At 46.3% G+C, this 22,943-nt stretch overlaps 1 protein-coding gene across 2 annotated transcripts in view; it reads right to left on the reverse strand.

Annotated features, from left to right (window-relative positions):
• The window catches only part of EPS8L2 (EPS8 like 2), a 120,203-nt gene extending 108,363 nt beyond the window's left edge, over positions 1–11,840 (reverse strand). Inside the window, exon 1 of one of the 2 annotated variants that reach the window (XM_054026649.1) lies at positions 11,749–11,840. The gene's annotated coding sequence lies outside the window, so the exon portion shown is untranslated. Of the gene's footprint in view, positions 1–11,535 lie in introns of both variants that reach the window. The other variant, XM_054026648.1, reaches the window with a different exon arrangement.
• Between the last annotated feature and the right edge of the window lie 11,103 nt (positions 11,841–22,943).

Below are 22,943 nucleotides of genomic sequence, written 5' to 3' on the forward strand. Positions count from 1 at the left end.
CCATTTACAGCTGCAGCCAGAGAGAATGAATGGATTTTTGTTTGGAGTGGTGTTAGGTTTCCTCACCCCTTGTGGTCCGAGTCCTCCTATGGGGGTAGATGGCTCTGCAAGGGGGTAGGGAAGCTGATCTGGCCAGACTGATTTGGCTGGCAGGATCAGAAGGCAGTGAGAGTCTGTTGGATGTAGATTACATCCTGTAAACAAATATCAATGTGTCTATGAGCCAAATTATCAGCTGGCATAACTCCACTGACCTAGTCCACTGACTTCTCTGCTGATGTAATTCCACTGAACTTGGCCCTCAGCATCCACTGGGGAACAAAGTCCCAGTGTTCATGCTTGACTGTGTGGTAGATATGTGGGGGGATCCCAGTCAACACAGGAGCATAAGAATTACCATATTGGATCAGACGTGTGGTTCATCTAGTCCACTATCCTGTTTCTGACAGTGGTCAGCAGTAGAAGGTGCAGGAAACTCTACTATAGGCAGACATAGTCTAACCCCCCCAGGAAGGTCTCTCCTTAATCCCTAATAGTTAGAGATTGGTTTAAACCTGCAGCATGGGGCTCAATACCTCTTCCAAAATTTCTATTAGCATTGACTATTATAACTTTGGATAGTCGTGTTATCCATGTAAATGTCCAATCTCTCTTTGAATGGTGCTAAATTCTTGGCCTCAACAACAAGCTAAACTGCACTGCCCAATTTACTGTACAAATACATGTTTTCACTGCATTTGTACATCAGTTTGCTGTATTCCAGCAATGTCTTCACTGTGTCCTTTTTTGCATGATGATGGGTCAGATTCTCTGTTGCTTTACATCAGTACAAAGGGGGTATACGATGCTATTAAGTCAAAATAAAACTGTACTGAATCCAGATCTTCTGAGTTCCAGTCTTAATCACAACACCATCATTCCTCTCGGGTTTTGTAAGGAATCTCTAAAAATATTGCTGGCGGCAGAACCCCAGTAATCTGGCTCTGTGGTCGTTACTCGAACTGGTTGAAACTCAAGAATTTCCATTCTGCAGGAAACTTTTTGAAATTTGTTTTTATTCCAAAATTAAATGATGACCAAAAAAAAAAGTCTCACCAAATGCAGTTTTCGAAAAGCTGTCATTTTGGATCAATTAAAATGTTCCATTTCGATCAAATCAAAAAGTTGTGTTCCACTTTCAACAGTTTTTTTTTTTTAATTTGTAATATCAATTTTGAAATGAAAAGTCGTTTTGAAACAAAAATCAAAATGTTCCATTCTGTTAACGTCCAAAGGGAACATTTTGACAGCAAAATGCTTTTTTTGTTTTGTTTTTTGTTTTGTTTGTTCTTTGGTTTCTTTTCTTAACAAAATTTGGTCACAATCAACAGGAAAACTTTCAGTTTTGACAAAATGGAATTTGTCAATGGAAAACTTGTGGCCATCTCTACTCATGACGTCCTCTTCCAAGTCAGAGCTCCAGGAATAACTAACTTTGTTTGCAAACACCGGAATAAGGGCAACAACAGACTGTCAACTGAAAATGAGGATAAGTGAAGGTTTTGGTTTTCAAAGTGCCGTGGAAGCAGAGTGCTGGCTTTCAGTCAGGTGAGTCCTATTGTATTTCATTGAAGTCATTTTATTTCTTCAATTGCCACTTCCAGCTATTGATAAAGAAACATATCCGCCAAAGGTGCAAACACAGAGGCATTGTGGTACCAGCCAACTATGTTTGAATCATAGATAATCCCTATATGGTGCTTGTTTCAGTCTCTCTGATGACAGGAGTTGGGATTACAACCAGTGTGTGGAACAGGGATCCCATTTTCTGAAATCCTGAATTACCTTTAAATGTTTCAGTATAGCTCTACAAAGATTGCTCTCATCTATTGCAGCCTGCCATATCACTGCGCTGCATCTCTGTTAATATACAAGGAGCATATACTCAATAGACAAGGTGGGGGAGAACTAGTTCAGTTTGCCATTTAAATAGATGCTAAGGCAGAAAGGATGGATCGGGGGTTCAGTTCCTTGCTGCACCACAGACTTCTTATGTGACCTTAGGCAAGTCACTTAGCCACTCTGCCTTAATTGCCATCTGTAAAATGGAGATAATGCAACTTCCTCACAGGTCTATTGTGAGGATAATTACATTAAAGATCGTGAGGTGCTTGGATATTATGGTAATGGGGCCATACTTGGAGAGGGAGATGGTGTGTCCAAGGCACACAGTTTGAATCTGGATCTCAACACTCCCAACACCAAAGTGTGTCACAGATTGGGCTGAACCCTAATCCCAGATTCCAGTACCGGCTGATGCATTGCCTGCCTTTGTTCAAAGCCTAGTGTATGGTTCTGCAGGTAGTTTCTGGCCATGTTTTAGTATTTGGCTCATTCTGTTAAGGAGAGTTTTTGGAGATGTGGTTTATGTTCACACCAAGTGTGAGCAGCTGGAATGATGTTCTAATGAGACGCCCATTTAGCTCACATTTGAATTTGAACTCTGCAATCTGGTCTGCTTAAAAAACAGGCTAAAGCTCTGAATTCTCTCTAGTAGCTTGAATCTAGTGTGCAGTTGTAATGATTGGCATTTTAGTCGGCACTGAGGACTAGACCCTGGACCTACACAGCAAAGAGCGTGAGTCTCTACAATTAGAGCTAAAGCAGAACTAGTTCCTCTAGCTAGGAGTTGTCGGAAACATATCCTCTGTGGATCAGGCCCAAAGGGGGATGTATAACACATACCGAATGGTGAGTTACACAGTAACCAAAATGATCCCCTGAGAGACCTTCCAAATGAAGTCTGTTTGCTTTGCTTTGCCCTTTGTTTCATTTCACATGGAAGGATGTGTGTCGCTGGATTTGTCCAGGCAGCTTAAAAGGGCCATTTCTAATCTTAATGATGCAGAAGCATTTTAATAACCGCAGCACAAATAATTAACCTGGAACAAGGGGGAAAAAAGCTGTCATTGTATCTGAGCTCTGGACCCATGTTTGGGATCTTGCTCTGTGTCACAGAACATCAACCATGTGATTTCTCCTGGCTCCTTATCAGAGCTCTTGTTCTTGGGCCAAACAGTAGAAGTTTTGGCAGGTGCCTGCTGAAACACGCTAGCTGGCGGAGGAGGAACCCAGCGGAGTGGGCAATAGTGCTGAGAAGAGAAGGGGTGGAAAAGTCATCTGTGCAGCACAAATACTACCTCACAGATGTAGGATGCACCAAACCCCTTGCAATCAATGAACCCATCAGGACTTTACCAGCTTCCCCCAAGTTGTCCCCTCTGAGCTACCAGGTCTCTTGTATGTCTGTGCAGAGGCTTGGCTCTGATTTCCAGCCCCGAAGGGTGTCGTAGGTAAAGCTCTGCCTGTGGGCACAAAGGAGGGGCTCCCTTGTTCGACACCCTTGTGCTAGTTCCCAGGGGATGGGTGGGCAGGGAATGAGGGGATCAGGACTGGTGCTCATCTAATGGAAAGGCACTTTTAAAACCATTCAGGGCAGTGGGGTGAGCACAATTGGTCTTTGTGAGCTCCTGGCACCGCCAGGGGAGAGTCTGGCAACAAAGACCCCTTTTAGCCTCAGACTGATGGGCTCCTGGAGCTGAAGGGAGAGTTAGTGGTGGCTGTTTTAAGAGCACAGTAACCTAGGCCAGTTAATACAGCCTGTGCAGCCTGAGGCTAAATAGCAGTGGAGAATCTGGCTCAGCGAGAACTGTCAGGCAGTGGAATGGCTTCCCAAGGAAAGAGGCAGAAACCCCAGCTCGTGGGGCACTTCAGAGACTGACAACACCCTTTAGGGTAGGGACTGATTCGTGTAGATTTTCCAGACTGTAATTAAACTCACCCTACGTTCTCTTTGAATAGTAATCAGGACTACTGTTCTTCTGCACCCCATCCACTGGTTAAGGGAGCTGTTAATAACGACACACAGCCATGGACAGCTGCCAATACATGGTTTTTAGTGCTTCATTTTCTAGATCATTGTTATGGCCAACTCCAGCTCGGATGACAAGTTATTCACTTTGATTTAATTACTTATTAAAATTTGAACACCCGCAGTCACATGGAGACGCAGCAGGAAAAGGGTCCTCCCAATCCATCCCAGGCGTGACAGGATCACCAAATCAGCTGGGCACTCCCAAGGTGTCATGTGCATGCACTGGCAAGTGGTAGCTGTGATCACAACACCGTGCATTTTGGTCTCTGTCCTGCTAAATCTGTTCCTGCCCAGTTTTAGTTCTCTTGAGTCTCAGTTGGCTGGGTTGCTGATTATTGCAGCTAATTAAGCTTTTGTTTTGTTTTGGTATTTTTTTTTTTTTTAAAGCAGCTGTGACCAGCAGGAGTAATTAACCTTTGGATGTTTTCTTCAATGTTCAGCCTTAACTGAGATTGGTCAGTGAACTGAAATTAGTGCCCTCAGGCTTTTGTGACATGTTTACTCTTCCCGCCTCATTTCCAAGGCCAAAAACCACTTTATCCACATTCCTTACATGCCAGCCTACTTCAGGTTTAATTTGAATCACATGGGGTACTGCCTGGAACTCCAAGATATTGCCTGATTATAGCAAATCTGGATCTGGATCCCAGCCCCGACTCTCCTCTCACTAGCATTAGTTTTGCACGGATGTAAAACTATAAGGCCAGATCTTCAGCTGACATGAGTTGGTGCAGTTCCATTGGAGCCATGCTGAGGCTCTGATGCATAGATTTCAACGAAGTGACTCCTGGTTTATATCACCATGAGAGAGAGATCAGGCCTGCTGATTCCACCCACCATGAAAATTTGGAGGTGTGCAGATACGGGATTTTCTATCAGCCCATTATAGAAACAGGGACTATCCAGTAATGGGTCTGAATTTGGGGACCGATTTCAAACCCTCCTTGAAGTCAATGGGACTACTCACACACTACAAGTTAAGAACGTGCTTCAGTGCTTTTCTGGATCAAAGCCTAAATCCCCAGGGAACCACACTGATATCTATGGGCCTGATTCGAATCTCACATTGGTGTAAATCTGGGTCAACTCCGCTGAAGTCCATGTAACTGAGATCAGAGTTTGGCCCTTTGGAGTTGCACTGGGGATAAATCAGCATAGACTGTGGCCCACAATATTGATCAGAGAGGCCTTGACTATGCTAAGCACCTCCACCTGCCATCAGTATGTGAATTCCTTAGTTCCATCAGGTTAGTATCAGAAATATTAAAGTGAGGACGTGAAGGGATCTCAGAGAAGTCCCACTTGCAGCAATTATCAGGGAGGAAGAAAGTAGTCTGATGGGTTAAGAAAATACACTCCTGAAGTCAATAGAGCTGGGCTATTGAGGCAGGATCCAGATGGTTTAGGCTGAAGGCTGACTTGGGGGAGAGTTAAGGTTTGGCGTCACTAACCCAGAAACCTTGTGAGATCAATTATTTGTGTGAGTTTTCTGCCACCTAGGGCAAAAGATTCACGATAGCAGGAGCTGTCGGGACACTTAAGCTGCATCTGAATGGAATCATTACAGTGGCTCTGGCTTTGGATCTAAACAGGAACCAAAACCACTGGGGCACATTTGGATGCTGGGATCTCACGCCAAACCTCCTATCACTCAACTTCCATAAAATTCAAAGATGGTCCAGCTTTGGCCCATGTCAGTCGTTCATAAACACAGCACTTTTGTTCCTTCTACCAATGAAAACCATTGTACTGATCGTCTTGAGTTGTAATGTCGTCCTTGCTACAAAGTGTGACTCAGGGACTCTTACTCTGAGGGAACGTCTATACTTACCTGCTGGTTCGGTGGCAAGCAATTGATCTTCTGGGATCGATCCCGGAAGTGCTCGCCGTTGACGCCGATACTCCTGCTCCGCGAGAGGAGTACGTGGAGTCGACGGAGGAGCCTGCCTGCCGCGTGTGGACCCGCGGTAAGTACCCTTAAGTTCGAACTAAGATACTTCGACTTCAGCTACGTTATTCATGTAGCTGAAGTTGCGTATCTTAGTTCGAGCTGGGGGCTTAGTGTGGACCAGCCCTTAAGCTCCAAGACGATTCCCATTCAGCTGTCCTTGGCAAAAGGAAGATTGTCTAAGGTAGGATGTAAACTGTGCTGGTTATGGGGAGTGTTGATATGGAGGACTGTGCCTTTCCATTAGCGCCTTTCTTCCTATGGAGAGTGTTTCTCTTTCAGAGTTACACAGCACCGGTGAATTTCACTGCTGGATGGATGGTACTTTGGTTTACTGCCATGCAAATGGACTGCACTTTACCCCTTGTGGGATATAAATCTGGACAATTTGGGACTGATAAGGCAATAAACTGAGAAAAAGAAAACAGGAAGAAATAATTCAAAGAAAATAAGAGACTGTTTTGAGCTGATACCAGATTTGGGGTCCAGAATGAAGGAGAAATTTGCTGTCCCCCTTGAGAATTTGCATTGAAAGAACAAATCCTAATGAAGCCTGTAATATTCTTATTAGTGCCATATCTAGCTGGGTGCATTTCTTATTAGCTCTAGTGGGAGTTGCACTCTTATGCAAAGGCTGTAATTGGTCCCTGTGGTTTAAAATCCAGATTTTCCGCTGTGTCAAAGCAGCTGTATGCTGCTCCACCAGGGCAAAGCTCCCCTAAAGCCTCTTTAACTGGCCACAGAAGGATTCCACCCCCAGCAATGTAGGAGAAATCTTGCCAACTCCTCCATCCAGCCCATGTGGGGAGATGGTTGGGGAAAAAGGAGCATGGCTAGGATACCCCTTCACCCTTAATGATCCCTAGTTGCCATAGCAACAGCTGTTGTAATTCACACCTGTGGGCCAGCGCAGAGCAGCCCCCCCCACACACACCTTTTCCAGTCCTACTTGGGTTAGATGCACTATTCTAATACATGGTTTAAGCAAACATAGTGTCAAGACAGTTTGCCTGGCTGCTGTGGAGAGCAGAGCTGCTCCTAGAGACATACAGAGCATGTGGCAGGCAGCCCCAAGCATTTGAAGCAGGGAGGCTGAGAGCTACAGCAATGAAGTCATTATTTTTCTTTTTCAGCCAGTGAGAAGGTGGGAGAATTGGGAGCAGCAGGAGTTGAGTGACCCGCATTTTCATGGTGGAAAGCCCCAGTCAGCTGTAGCTGGTGTGGGGGCAGGGCACGGTTCTGGTGGGGTGTCCGGAAAGCACGGGCAGGAGGATTTTGGCAGCACTTTAGCTGGGGCAGGCAGGGGGTTCGCTAGAGAGCCTTGGAGAGGACAGCATGACAAGTCTGAGGTACAGATACACTCAGCCTGGCTGCGGTCAGTTTCACTGGCTTAACTAGCTAGAGGCTCCGCCACACAAGTATGTAAGTGTTGGAAACAACTGGGACAAAACACCTATTGTTGTAGAATAATCTGGACAAGCCTGAAAGTAGGACCATTCCCTTCTCTCAGGGATACATCATCTGCCTAAGTGGGAGACCAACAGGGCCTGATCTCAAGCCCATTGAAGTCAAACGGAGTCTTCCCATGAGGAAGCAACAGGAGCCTGCTGGTGGGAGGAGCAGACTGAGGAAACTGGTGTCCCTAACCAAGAACTGTATTTCCTCTGAAAACATCAGACTCGCACTGGTGAGGAGAGCATCACAGAATGAGCAGCCTCCTTTGCCTCGGAAAATACACCCATTGCTCTTTCTATGTGACTTTTGCTAGCAGGGTGTTAGCATAGCTGGTGTGGACAGGAACAGTTTTTCTGAGAATCATGGTATGGAATAATGACCCCCCTACCTTGTAGTCCAGAGCATGGTTTATAACGAGGCTGTCAGAAAAAATATTCCCATCCTCACAAGCTAAGGAAATGTTTCTAGAGCCCTGCTAGGAACAAGCCTATTTCAGTAGTGGGGTTGTGAACACTGATGAGCTGTAGCCTGGGTGGAGCCTAAGTGCATTCATTATGCAACCAAAACTAACTGTGTGAGGCTTCCAAATTGTTGTGCTACATGGACACTTTGAGGGCAGATTATTTCCCTTTTTTAGTTGTGATTCCTACTCATTTATCCAGATGACCTGGGGAAGAAAACAGGTCGTCTTATCCTCTGCATCATGCGTTTCACCAAAAGAGGATTACAAATCACTCTGCCACCGAAGAGGTGCATAATGTGAATGGAAACCTTTTGCCTCCCTTCAAAGGGAAAAGCTTTCCATTTGCATACAAATCTGCCTAGCAAAAGGGGCCTTTTCTGTGCAGTATCAGGACAATCAGAGTTGCATGCATTACCGGCTCCCTAAGGTGCTCCAGTTAAAAGTTAAACTCCCTGTTTGTAGTGACTAGCCGTCTTAGGGATTGGTAATAGGATATATTTGCCCTAAGGTTGTCTGTTCAAATCCAGTGCAGGTAGGGTGAATTGTTGTCACCTCCTCAAAGATATATGAAAGACACACGAAATGTCTCAGTCCAGCTTCCAGTGGACAAGTGTCCACCCCACCACCACTGACCCTAAAATGCATCTCGACAGAGAGGCCAATGATTGAATGGGTCTGGAGACTCAAACTCCCCTCTAGCCTCTAGCAGTGGCAACGCCCAGAGATAAGATAAATAGGCCACATGGTCATGTGGGTAGGGCACTGGACTGGGAGTCAGGAGCCAAAGTTTGTTCCCAGCTTGGCCTCAGATTGCATAATGTCTAGCTCATTCTTGGCTGGGGTCCAGAGTCCCTGCTGTAATATAGGTGGGGTAGTGTTTGGGAGCTTCCACGACCTATTCTGTGGCTAGAGAATTTCAGATTAGCGGCAGCATAATCATATGCATGTTGTTTATGAAAGCTTTTCAATAAGGCTTCTTATTACAGATGAGTAGAATGGGAGAGGAAGAAAGAGGTATCTCAAAGATCAGGTGAGAGGTTTTGAAGGCTCTTAGCAAACTGCCCACATTACTAGCTATCTATCTAATGAACATGGGTCAAACAAGATCTGATGTGGATACCTTGGCAAAGGAGTGATGTTGCAATGTTCGATATGCTATGCACTGCCATTGTGACATCATTCCAGGAAGAACAGTTGCAAAGGTTGGGCCATTTGGGTGTCTTTTATTGCAGGGTGGGAAATAATCCCTGGCTGTGATGTTATTCCAGAAAGTCTTTCAAAGGCACAGCCTCTGGGGACCGTTTGTCAGAGGAGATGTTTGGAAGGCTGGCAGGTTTGTGTATATTTGGGTAGAATCAGCAGGTAGTGGATAGCTTTATTACAGATCACGCTGAAATTATAAATTTGTGCAAGGTGTGAGTCAGGGCAGAATTTGGCCTTGTGCTAGGAGAAAATGGTTGTCAACAAAACCACTTAACCTTCCCGGAATCAGCATTCACAGGAGAGAGAGAGAGACCAGGATGTGGGGGAGAGAGGGAGCAGAGAGAGGGAGAAATGAAAAGAGACAGACAGGAGGACATAGCTGAGGGACCCAGCCCTGAGAGAATCATCCAGGCAATAATTCTGTGAGATTAAATTTTCACTCCCCTGCCCCCCACCCCCGCATCCCAATGTGGGATTTTTTTTTTTCATGCCCCAGAATAGTTAATTGATCACACATAGTGCTCTGAGTTGTTTCCTATGGACATTCCTCAACCCCACCTCCACACACACTGACAATACATAGATATATTTCACTTTTTCCTTAATCTGACAAAACCATTGGAATATTTTTGGAAGCGTTTGGGGCCTTTAGAACTGTGGGGCCTCTTAAATTTCCCTCATCCCTAATAAGAAACCTGGACAGTCACAAGCCCATCTAAAGGGTACTCACCTTTGCAACGCACAAAGGAAAGTGATTTGTCCGATCCAGGGTTCAGATCCTCAGCTGGAGCAACTTGGCATAGCTCAATTCACTACCACAGCTGACTTATACCCATAGCAGATTCTGCGTAGTCTGTTCCTTTAGCGTAGGTTCAGCTTTCGAGTGTTATACTACAAAACCTAATGATCGGAGCTTTAATATGTCAGACAAATAATCATGCACCTGCATTAAGCAACACCTGGCACTAGTAAGTAAACCCTCATCCCAGTCAATCACGTTAAGGTTTGTACAGTGCCTAGTGTAATGGAGGAGCAGGTCCATGACTGGGGCTCCTAGGCCCTACCACTATACAAATAATATTAAAGTATCCCCATGTGGTTTCCAGTGCAGTTCGGTTCCACTTTATCATAAAGACCAACCTATACTAGACAACCAGTTTTGGACACCAGCTGAGGATCAGGTTCAGGTCTGACCGCAAATCTAAGATGGTAATTAAATAATTTATATTACTCTAAATGTCTTTTGTTTAAATGAGAACAATATGCCGCCCGGCATGGCGGTTTCTACTGCATTTATTTGCATTTCCATAGCAAAGTCCGTGGCTTTCAATCTCCTTTTTTATGACCAGAGCCTTTTAAAAAGGCCCATACCTCCAAAGAACTTAGTTATCAGGGTCTCTTTTTCTACTGAACCGTTCTTTTCTGTGCCCAAGCAAATCACTTGATCACACAACTAAATGGAACTTTGAACACACAACTGCAAGCTTTACTGAGGAATTCTTGGAGCCCATATTAGCTGTATTTTGTTTGGCACTAAGAAGGCTCACAGATAACTTCTCAGGTGGTGGACAGCAGTAGCTCCATTGACTTCAATACAGGTAGGACAGTTTACACCAGTCGAGGATCTGGCCCTCTCACTACAATTGCTTTCCCTGACATAGAAACTGGCCTCACTGCGGGGCAAACCCTGCAGTGGCAGCTCAGTGACTGCAATAGGATTTTTGAATGAGCAAGAACTGAAGGATCTGTCCCTGTTTAATCTTCCAGACAGTTCTTGGAACATTTTCAAAGCAGCCCAGCAGAGGCAGAATCACATGGAATAGCCCTAATTATAGGAGATGTAGCATCGTATTTTACTGCCTGATTGTTTCACAATATGAGGAATAATTCCCAGAGTTTAAAAATACCATCAGTCAACACTTCAAAGAAATCTAGTCTCGCCAAATGTCCCCCTGAGGACATTTAACATCCAAATAAGCAAAACGGGGAGAGTATACAGACAATCTCTCTTGCTACAGGTATAGAATGAAAGATTTCAGGGAGCCTGCACAGTCATGAGTGAGCCCTGCCGCTCAGAAATTACCCCCACTAGATTTTTAAGTATGGTGTAAAATTGTGTGCTGTGGGACGACCTAGCAAACCAGCAAGTAGGAAAGGACCCAAATATGAAACAGGGAAAATTCCTTCCAACTTCTCCGGAGAGGAGGAAACCCCAACGTTTGTTTGCAAACAAACAGCGACACAAAAATACAATCTTCAGATTTCATTAAAAAGCCTCTTCTCTGCCAAACAGCCATCCCCTGCCAAGAAAGTGCCACCTACTGGAGGTAGGACACTGGGCAGGAAGGGGCGAGAAAAGGAAAACACTGGAAAATTTGATGCTTTTTCCTTCTTTAGAGAAATCCCTCTCTTTAATGTCTCCCAGCACTAAATTCTTACAACCTTTCCCTGCCCCAAACGCACATGCTTCCCCAGCTGCATGGCCCCATTCTTTGAAGTAGGCACATGTCACAGAGAATAATGGACTGTGGAGAACTAAGAGGTGAGACTTACCAGTGCTGAGAAGCCTCTGCTGTTTCCTGGTCTTTATTTCCTCTCCCAGTTAGCTGTGCCCTGTTAGGGAAGTCCTGCTGCCATTCTCAGCACACCAGGAGCCCCTCTGCTTTTCCCTCAGCAAAGTGCTTTGGCTGATGTGGATGCAGCCCCAGTGTCCCAGAGGCTTTTAGCTGAATAGTTTAACAGAGAAGGAGGGAAGGGGGAACCCACCTAATTTTCCAGGGTGACTCCTTTTTATATTCACTCTGCCCCTGTCTTCCACTTTAGTCTCCCGAGCTTCACTGAAAGCAGGTGGCGTCTGGGCAGTGGAGGAACAGCACAGGGAGGGGAGGCCTGGGAGGCAGGGAGAGGCGGAGCCACAACCAGACAACAGGTTACTGTGTAACTAGGAGCTTGAGGCTGTCAGGCTGCATCCCTGGAGCTGCCTCCAGTGCTGGGCGCCTCTGCTGACACCTGGCGCAGCGGGGGGGGGGGAGGGGGAGGTGGCAGAGCTCCATGCTGCCTGGGCTAAGGGCAGGGAGGGCTTTGGGGTGGGCATTATTTCTGTTTTCTGTCATCTGGGAAGATTTGGGCAGCGGGGGCGGTAGAGAAGGAGGAGGGGAAATTACTGACCTGGCAGTTCAGTGGGGGGAACAAGGCGCCTTTTGTGAAGCATGAGCCACCTCTCCCAGGCTTTCCATTGGCTCACAGGCTCACTCTGTCTACCTAGGTGTTTTTTCCTGCTTGGGTAATTAAGGGCCTCCCTGTCTTGGCATCTTCAATGTGGAAATTTGGAGTGAGGCAGAGGATGTGGACAAATAGCCTTCGTCTTGGGCAAATGCACACAGGGCCTGATGCAAAGCCTATTGAAGTCAAGGGGTAGATATGAAGTGCAGGGAGGAAAGGGCTGATTCTACTGTTAGCTAGTTTTGTGCATTGAAATCAGTGGGTTTACACGGGCGGCTTGGGCTCCCAATCGCTGTTCCAGCTTCACTGCTGTGTTAGTGTTCCATACAAGATGAACGAGCACTAGTAATAGCACCTCCTCCTAAGCATATGGGAGCCAGCAGGGGCCTGACCCCAGTCCTTGCACACCCCTCTCATACCACCTAGAGACGCATTCTGCTCTCACTTTGCATTTACACTGGCATAACTAACTTCAGTGGAGTTACTCCAGATTTACACCCATGTAAATGAGAGTGGGATCAGGTCCCTATTGAGTTAATTGAGAATTTTGGGTGAACAAGGAATGCCAGATCAGGTCAGGAGAGAGTTTTTGGAGACATGCGATTCCCTCAACTCCTACTCTATGGACACGGAGGATCGATCCACCATGACTGTTGAAGGGCTGATGGCACCAAGCAGAACACTTGGGAAAACCACTTTAGTAACTGTTCTGCTTATAGGTGACTATTTTCAGGGTTCATTAAATCTGTGGTTGGAAGGAAGGGAAATGAAATGCTTGGCTGGACAGATGAAGGATTTTTTTTTTAAGTGTTTACTGGGCAAGATTTTGAGGGCATCAGGGTATATATTACTGCACCATTGGGAAGTTTGTGTATTCTCATGCTTCGGAAGTGGCACCTGCTCATGCTCTGATCCTGGAAACTCTTCCATACATCCTAATCTTTAGGCCTGGTTTACATCTAAAACTTAGGTCAAACTAGCTACATCTCTCAGGGGCGTGAACATTTTTTCACACCCCTGAGCAACACAGTTAAACTGACCTAAGCCCCCATATAGACTCCGCTAGATTGATTGAACAATTCATCTGTTGACCTAGCTACCACCTCTTGAGGGGGTAGATTTACTACAGCAACAGAAAACACCCCTTCTGTCACTGTAGCAAGTCTGTACGTACAGGGCTACAGCAGCACAGCTTGTAGACATGGCCTGAGTTTTATGAGAAGTCCCCATTGGTTTCAATATAGTTAAGGCTTAAATAGCCCACTTTACAAAGAATGGGACATATTCCTGTCTCCATCTGTCTGGTGGGGAAACCAAGGCAGAGAGTAGTTGTCAAAGGTTATATAATGAGTCAGTTCTAGAGGTGGAACTAGAACCCAGGTCTCTGTACTGCAGGTAGAACTTTTCTTATGTTCCGGGAGAGGGATTCCTTTGGAAACCAAAACGTCCCTTCAAATTTTACAGTGTTCCTCCTCTTCTTTAAAGGCTGGGGAGATCCTTAAAGGATGGTACAAGGCACTCCCCTCCCATCATGGGCAGACAATGCTTACCCTGAAACTGTGCGTCTGTTACTGGGCTATTCTGATGTATCTTTTGGCAAGATAGGAAGAGAGGACATGTGACTTGTGCTTTGGGGTCCTCGAAGAGAGGGTGCCAATCTCGCATGCTGAGCTCCATTTGGAAAATCTGGGCACTTATTTTGGTGTCTGAATGGGAACCGAACTCTGGGAAATCTGGTTCTATATTTGTAAACTATTATTACTTTAAAAGAAGTGTCTCTGTACCTTCCCTACCAAGTCTCTCATTTCAGTTATGCAATAACACACTATTTTAAGATAGTGCCACCAGCTGAGGGGCTGGTCAGTTCATACTGGCGACTTACCCAAGCCATGTATAATGGGGACCGAGTGTTGACACAAATTCTATGATACCACACACCTTTCTTGCAGTCGGGAAACAGATGAGCAAAGGATTTGTGCCAATTCATTGGTGTGGTAGTAACAGCTTGAGCTCCTGGGGTCCAATCTTGTCACACAGTGTTTTCCTGCCCTGCATGTTACGGGAGGGGACTTGATTTTCAGCTTTTTACCTTGCATATGTGCAGTACTACCTGGAGAGGAAACGTCCCTGCTGAGTTCTCACCAGTGGAATGTCGCACGACAAGGTGCACACAGCGAGGCTGGACTGATAGAGATCCAGTTTACTGAATGACAGTTATTGTTTTAGAAGCCCGGCTTTAGCAGAAGAATATCCTCTTTCACCACCAATACAAATAGTGATACATACCGTGTGTGTGTGTGTGTATATAAGACACACAATGATTCCTTTATTTTTCTAAAAAATGCTTCGTAAACCCTGTATGTATTACAACACCATTAAAATGAAACCACCCCTAGGGTGGAGGGCAAGAGGCGGATAGATATTAACCACCACATATAACAGGGAGGGGACGGCTTAGACAGCTCACTGGAAAGAGCCTCTCTACTCTTTTATGAAAAGCATCTTGGGATCTTTAATCTCGCCCAGAAAGTGAGTAGGACCTCCTGGTTTAAGATTTCACACACAAGGTCCTTTCTCAGTAACTGTATTATGTACCTTTGACATACTTCAGAGTGATTAATGGCTGAAAGAAGAAGAACAGGAGTACTTGTGGCACCTTAGAGACTAACAAATTTATTAGAGCATAAGCTTTCGTGGACTACAGCCCACTTCTTCGGATGTAGTCCACGAAAGCTTATGCTCTAATAAATTTGTTAGTCTCTAAGGTGCCACAAGTACTCCTGTTCTTCTTTTTGCGGATACAGACTAACACGGCTGCTACTCTGAAACCTGTCATTAATGGCTGAGTTGACCTTCCCAGGATGCACACCTGTAGTTTCAGGGATTCTAGGGATAACACACCTTAATCTTAATGTACTAAGATATCCCATTCTGGCTGCATATGTGTGATGTTCTGTACCTACATCCCCCATATTCATCCTTATGATTGTGTGGTATCCAATGCAAAGTTTGTCATGTCAGCTGTCTGCAGAAGGCTCATGATGCACTGAGCATTGTTGTTATAGTGATGTTATAGTAATTGTTGTTACAGTAATGTTATAGGTTGTAATTTCATATATATATAGTTAAGAGGCTGAAAATGTGTCCTCATGGCTTAAAGCAACCCCAGGCAAAAACTGTCCAGAGCAGAGGGGCAGTTCACACCTCATCAGGGCATGTATGGGACAAACCCAGCCCAGCCTCACAGGAACAAAGGACACTGGCCTAGGCAAGTATCAGGGGGTAGCCGTGTTAGTCTGTATCTACAAAAACAACAGAGTCTGGTGGCACCTTAAAGACTAACAGATTTATTTGGGCATAAGCTTTCGTGAGTAAAAACCTCACTTCTTCGGATGCATAGAGTGAAAGCTACAGATGCAGGCATTATATACAGACACATGGAGAGCAGGGAGTTACTTCACAAGTGCCAGGGTGGATGTAGTCCACTCCCAATAATAGATGAGGAGGTGTCAATTCCAGGAGAGGAAAAGCTGCTTCTGTAGTGAGCCAGCCACTCCCAATCCCTATTCAAGCCCAGATTAATGGTGTTGAATTTGCAAATGAATTTTAGTTCTGCTGTTTCTCTTTGAAGTCTGTTTCTGAAGTTTTTTTGTTCAATGACAGTGACTTTTAAATCTGTGATAGAATGACCAGGGAGATTGAAGTGTTCACTTACTGGCTTGTGTATGTTACCATTCCTGATGTCCGATTTGTGTCCATTTATTCTTTTGCGGAGGGACTGTCCGGTTTGGCCAATGTACATGGCAGAGGGGCATTGCTGGCACATGATGGCATATATGACATTAGTGGATGTGCAGGTGAATGAGCCCCTGATGGTGTGGCTGATGTGGTTGGGTCCTCTGATGCTGTTGCCAGAGTAGATATGGGGACAGAGTAGGCAACGAGGTTTGCTACAGGGATAGGTTCCTGGGTTGGTGTTTCTGTGGTGTGGTGTGTAGTTGCTGGTGAGTATTTGCTTCAGGTTGGGGGGTTGTCTGTAAGCAAGGACTGGCCTGTCTCCCAAGGTCTGTGAGAGTGAGGGATCATTTTCCAGGATAGGTTGTAGGTCGTGGATAATGCGCTGGAGAGGTTTTAGCTGGGGGCTGTATGTGATGGCCAGTGGTGTTCTGTTATTGTCCTTGTTGGGCCTGTCCTGTAGTAGGTGATTTCTGGGTACCCGTCTTGCTCTGTCAATCTGTTTCCTCACTTCCCCAGGTGGGTATTGTAGTTTTACGAATGCTTGATAAAGATCTTGTAGGTGTTTGTCTCTGTCTGAGGGGTTGGAGCAAATTCGGTTGTATCTTAGGGCTTGGCTGTAGACAATGGATCGTATGATGTGTCTTGGATGGAAGCTGGAGGCATGTAGGTACGTATAGCGGTCAGTAGGTTTCCGGTATAGGGTGGTGTTTATGTGACCATCACTTATTTGTACTGTAGTGTCCAGGAAGTGGATCTCTTGTGTGGACTGGTCCAGGCTGAGGTTGATGGTGGGGTGGAAATTGTTGAAGTCCAGGTGGAATTCTTCAAGGGCCTCCTTTCCGTGGGTCCATATGATGAAGATGTCATCAATGTAGCGCAAGTAGAGGAGGGGCACTAGGGGACGAGAGCTGAGGAAGCGTTGTTCTAAGTCAGCCATAAAAATGTTGGCATACTGTGGGGCCATGCGGGTATCCATAGCAGTGCCACTGACTTGAAGGTATAAGTTGTCCCCAAATCTGAAGTGGTTGTGGGTGGCCTAGGCAACAACAAAGGATTTGTTGGACTCTTGAGTGAGTCACCCCCCTTCCCTTGGTCAGTAGGGACTATAATGAGGTAATGCTCACCTGACTCTGAAGTGGGGGGGAGGCCAAAGCCAAGAGGGAAGAAATAACATGATAAAAGGGAGAGATGTTTGCCATGCTCTTCCTCTCTCTTCCACCTCCATCTGCAGACATCACCACCAAGCAACTGAAGTGTTGATCAAAGGGGAGAGCCTGGCTGAAGGGCAACCAGTCACCCTGTGGTGAGAAGCATCTAAGTTTGTAAGGGCACTGGAAGTGTTAAGATCAAATTAGAATGCGTTTTGCTGTTTCATTTGACCAAATCTGACTTGTTGTGCTTTGACTTATAATCACTCAAAATCTTTTATAGTTAATAGATTTGTTTATTTTATCTGAAGCAGTGCATTTGGTTTAAAGTGTGTCAGAGATTCCCCTTGGGATAACAAGCCTGGTGCATATCAATTTCTTTGTTAAATTGACAAACTTATATAAGCTTGCAGTGTCCAGCAGGCATAACTGGACACTGCAAGACGGAGGTTCCTGGGGTTGTGTCCAGGACCGGATATATTGGCTAGTGTCATTCAGTTGCACAATCCACGGAGCAACTTGCATGCCAAAGGCAAAGCAGAATAAGGCTGGCTCCCAGAGTCAAGGATTGGAGTAACCTAGCGGATCACCGGTCTGGATAACACCAGGGAAACATCACGCTATGCTACACATAAATTATGGAAATAGCCACATGGTTCACTATGAAATGCTATATCCTATGAGAGTGGTTCTCAACCAGGGGTCCGGGGCCCCCTGGTGGGGCCACAACTGGGTTTCAGGGGGGCCGCCAAGCGGGGCCAGCATTAGATTTGCTAGGGTCCAGGGCAGAAAGCTGAAGCCCCACCTCATGGGGCTGAAGCCTGGGCCCCAAGCCCTGCCACCATTGGGCTGAAGCTGAAGCCTGAGCACCTTAGCTTTATGGTGCCCCCCGTGGCATGGGGCTCCGGACAGTTGTCCCGCTTGCTACCCCCTAATGCTGGTCCTGGCTTTTATATGCAGAAAAACCGTTGCTGTGGCACAAGTGGGCTGTGGAGTTTTTATAGCGTGTTGGGGGGGCCTTGGAAAGGAAAAGGTTGAGAACCCCTGTCCTATGGGAAAAGGTACATGGCTTTAGGCTATCAGTATAGACTCCTGAGAATGCCACTACCCTGGTAAATAATGAGTGTTTAGCCTAAAGGAAAAGGAAAGGGATTGAAAACTGGAAGGGCAAGGAGTGATTTAGAGGATTAGGAAGTAGTCTAAGGGCCTGATCCAACCTCAGTTGAAGTCAGTGGGACTCTTTCCACGATTTTGGTGGGTTTTAGATTGTGCCCTAATGCCAGAGCTGGAAATAATCAGCACATTGTGTATCAGCAAAGTCAAGAATGTGACAGCTTTGATTGTCCACCTCCAGTGGTATAAACCAGAAAATGATCACTAAGCACAGAGGAGAGTTTGGGGCTTGGGGGGGGGGGGGGGGGGGGGGGGGAGGCAGGCAGTTCACATCTGCATGAAATGAAATGAACTCCAGTTAAGCATGAAGGGGCAAGAGGGTAATGTAAACCTGTATCAGACAATTGTATAGAAAAGGTAGAGAGGGTGAATTGCAGTGGCCATTCTCTTATTACAAGGGTACATTTAATTAAACGAAAGGCACCAAATTTAAATTGAAGAAAAGAAAAGCTTTTCCACACAATCAACAGTTAACCTGTGGAACTGACCGCCACAAACCATTGAGGCCAAGTTCTTGGTGGGACTCAAAAAGGGATTAGAGACTTATATGGCTAATAAGAACATCCAGAGCTAGAATAGTAAATATTTAAAAAAAACAAGAGTTTGGGCAGGGATAAAAACCCTCCTGCTTTATGGCAGGAGCCATCCTCGAACTATTAGCGCTTAGGAGGGAACAGTCCCACTTGGGGCAGGTTATCCCATAGCTCCTGAGTGCAGGGTTTCTTGCACCTTCCTCTTAAGCAACTGGTGCTGCCTACGGTCAGAGCATGTCTGCACTGGAAAGTGAAGGTGTGTTTGTAATGTAGGTAGGCATACCGATGCTGGCTTTAATCTAGCAAGCTTGGCTGCATGGCAGCATGGGCTTTAGCATAGACTAGCAACCAGGGCCCTAGCAGGCTTCTCAGGTTGCTAGTCCATGCTGAAGCCCGAGCTGCTGCATTTTTGCTACTATTGTTACCCCTGGTAGCTAGTTTAACTGGGTTCTGGACTAGGTTGGCCCTGGTCTGCTCTGGTATGGCAATTCCTATGTTCCTACAAATAAAGTGTACTAAATTCCCACAGGCAGATAAACACAACTCTTGCTTTGTTGTGGATAAAGCAGCTGATGAGTTCTTGAGGAATGCAGAGCTTTGTTTGTATTTCATTTTTCAGTTTTATTATTGCTTGCAAACGAAGGCAGCCCATGAAACAATAAGGCCCGAAATATCTTTCCAAAATATCTCTCAGTGCTAAATCCCTGGAGGCTAACTTGCTTCTAGGTATTGGTTGTTTCATGCTGGCAGCAAACACCCCAGGATGGCTTGAGAACAAGGGCCTTTTCCCTGCAGCATAAACAACACCCAACACTCAATCTAAGTGTCTTAAAATATGCGTTCCTCTTCATTTTGAAGGCAGTTTTCACCACACTTGCTCGGCCTGTTTCAGAAGGGTTGGCCCTTATAATTATACATGCTAGCAGGCTTGTACATTTGTAAATATTATCAGTGGCTTGATTATGCCATGCCCATGCTCCAGACAGTGAGAACAGATCAAAAAGGGTGTTACTGCCTAGAAAGATGTTCTGAGGTGAGGGGCCTGGTCCTCAATAGTAATTTATGAGTGCAAAGATATACCTATGTCACAGAACTGGAAGGGACCCTGAAAGGTCATTGAGTCTACCCCCCTGCCTTCACTAGCAGGACCAAGTACTGATTTTGCCCCAGATCCCTAAGTGGCCCCCTTAAGGATTGAACTCACAACCCTGGGTTTAGTAGGCCAATGCTCAAACCACTGAGCTCTCCCTCCCCTGGTAGGTATAAAATGCCAGCATGTCAGAGTGGTAGCATTTTACACCCAGTTTGCATTGGTGTAAATGAGACAGCTCAAGGGCAGTGGAGAATCAAGCCCTAGGAGTATTTAGGAAGGCAGTGGCTACAGTGGCCTACACTGTAGGTTACAGTTTTCTTCCTTATGCTGATTTCCTTGATGAGGTGGAATTCTGGCATGTGACAGGCCGGCTGAATCAGGAAAGGTGTTTAACTACCACTGTGGTCTGCTTTGTTGTAAAATAGCAAAGTAAATGGGAACGTCCTGACTCTTCAAGGGCCAAACAGAAGCATAGCTGGATTTATGAGTGCTACAGTGACACAGCTGCGGTGCTGTAGTTATGCCACTGTCGCTCCCATAGTGTAGACGCCTCCTATGCTGAAAGAAGGTGGTTTTCCATCACTGCAGGACAGTAATCCACCTCCCTGAGTGGCTGTAATTAGGTTGGCAGATGAATTTTCCCATCGACCTACCCATGTCTACACCGGGGGTTAGCTTGGCTTAGCTACAGCCCTCAGGGGTGTGAATTTTTCACACCCAAGAACCATAGCTATGTCGACCTAACTTTTAAGTATAGACCAGGCCTGTTACTGGGCTTTCTGCAACCAAAGTAAAGGTATAAAGCAAAGCTTGTGAGCCCAGTCCAGAGAAGAGATCTAAAGTATGGCTCCCAGCAGCCGGGGCCAGAGAATCAGAGACCCTTATCTGTGCTCTCCTGGTTCTCCACTCATCTCTAGCCTTTTCCTTAGAGTTCATTCCTCCCTAATTCTCAGTCAGACTCTGGTCTCAACTCCTTATAGCATGTCTGCCAGGTATTGTGCTAGAGGGGCTGTGACCCAAGGACTCCATGCCAATTGGCAGAGGGCACAGGGTACAAAGGGGAACAGGGATCCCATGGGTTCATCAAAAGGGGTCATGTAAGATCTGTGCTGAAAAGCCTGTGTTTCACAATGATTATGATGATCGGTGTATGTACAGAAAATGTGTGAGGAGTTATATGGGTATATACTAGAAATTAAGTTCTCTAGGTCTGTAGTTAAAAGCAGGTTACTTAAATGTAGTTTGTCTCAAGACAAACTACATTTTTCTCAGCAGGGCATGGGAGACACTTTTATCTCCATGATGGACCACTGTGTATTGTATGTCATATAGTAGGAGTCTATTAGCATACTAAAAATGCTAATGAAGAGCTAGTGGAGACTTCAAAAGGAAACTAACAGGAAGAGGTAAACAGCAGGTGAAAGACCCTAGTTTAAGGTGAACATCAAAGGTTTGTTCTGGTTTATTTGGCAGTGCAGAGGGACACCCTGGCACCATTTAGCTAGGAAATAACCTGGCAGTGGGTTTGCTTCATGAAAAAGAGATCTCAGCCAGGCTTGGCTGAAAACACTGGGAAGAAGTTTGGGAGAGAGAATCTGCTTTAGATAGGTTAGCTTGGTTAGGTTTAGTCTCTAGAATGCGTGGTATGATTTTGTTTTATATGTAACCATTTGTCCCCATCTCTCACTTTGGTTTTTATTTGAATCTTTATTCTTTCATCAACAAACTTCCTTTTGTTTTATAATTGAACTCAAGTGCTGTGCATAATGGTATAAGGTAAAGCAGTGAACTGTGGTACGCTGCTCTTTTGGGAACAGAGGATGTGGGATTTCTGTGGCTATCCAGTGATCAGGGGCTGGAGACCACACAGGGACACTTCAAAGGGACCTGAGGGCTGAGGTGCATCTCTTGTCAACCTGCAAAAGTGAAGACAGGGTTGGCGTAGCCCAAAGGAGAGTGCCTGAGTGGCTGACAGGCTGGTTGTGTAAGGGAGCTAATACCCAGCTAGCACAGGTCAGACTCCATCATGCTGGAGGCAGGTGGTAACAAGGTGACTCACAGCCCTTGGTGTCCCTCCCCCGCTGCCATGCTGCTGTGTGGGCAGCGCTCTGGGGTGGTGGGGCTGCGCACTCCTGCAGGGCCACGCAGCAGCGTGTCTGGCTCTGGCCAGGCGGCGTGGCAGCCAGACATGCTGCTCTGAGGGTCATGGTAAGGGGGCTGGGAGGACTGGATAAGGAGCAGGGTGTCCTGGGGGACAGGGAGCGGAGGATCTGGGGGGGGGCAGTCAGGGGACGGGGAATGGTGGGTTGGATAAGCGTGGGAGTCCCGGGAGGCCTGTCAGGGGGCGGGGATGTGGATAGGAATTGGGGCAGTCAGGGGACAGGGAGCGGGGGGGGGGGGGGGAGGTTGGATAGGGGGTCGGGTCCTGGGGGGGGGGGGGACGACGGTTAGGGGTGGGTTGTCCCAGGAGGGGTGGTTAGGGGACAAGGAGCAGGGGGGGTTGGATGAGTTGGGGGTTGTGGGGGGGGGCCAGGCTGTTTGGGGAGGCACAGCCTTCCCTACCCGCCCTCCATACAGTTTTGCAACCCCAATGTGGCCCTCGGGCCAAAAAGTTTGCCCACCCTTGCTCTAAGTGGAGAGGGCTAATCCCCTCCCTGCCAACATCTGAATGGGGATTATATAACCTTTGGATCTTTTCCTCCTCTCCTTAACACTGCCCTTGGTCATTGCTGCATCCTCCTCCTCCTCACTGGCATTGCAACATCAGAGAGAAACCAGCTAACAGGTGACCTCAAGAGACTAACAGCTCTGACTAATGCCTGGCACAGTGCAAGTACAGAGTAAGCTTTCCCACCCAGCTCTGCTTGTGCACCTACTATATAACCCATGCCAGTCAGTTCCTAGACTTCTCCTGAGCAGACACAATTGTATGGTGATTTTGTGACATGGAGTGCTCCATTAGGGATTAGGGGCCTGATCCAAGGCTCCTTGGTGCCAATGGGAAGACTCCCATTGACTTTGAGGGGGCTTTGGATCAGGCCCTATTTTGAAACC

This window comes from Malaclemys terrapin, chromosome 4 (assembly GCF_027887155.1).
Source record: "Malaclemys terrapin pileata isolate rMalTer1 chromosome 4, rMalTer1.hap1, whole genome shotgun sequence".
Lineage (NCBI taxonomy): Eukaryota > Metazoa > Chordata > Testudines > Emydidae > Malaclemys > Malaclemys terrapin.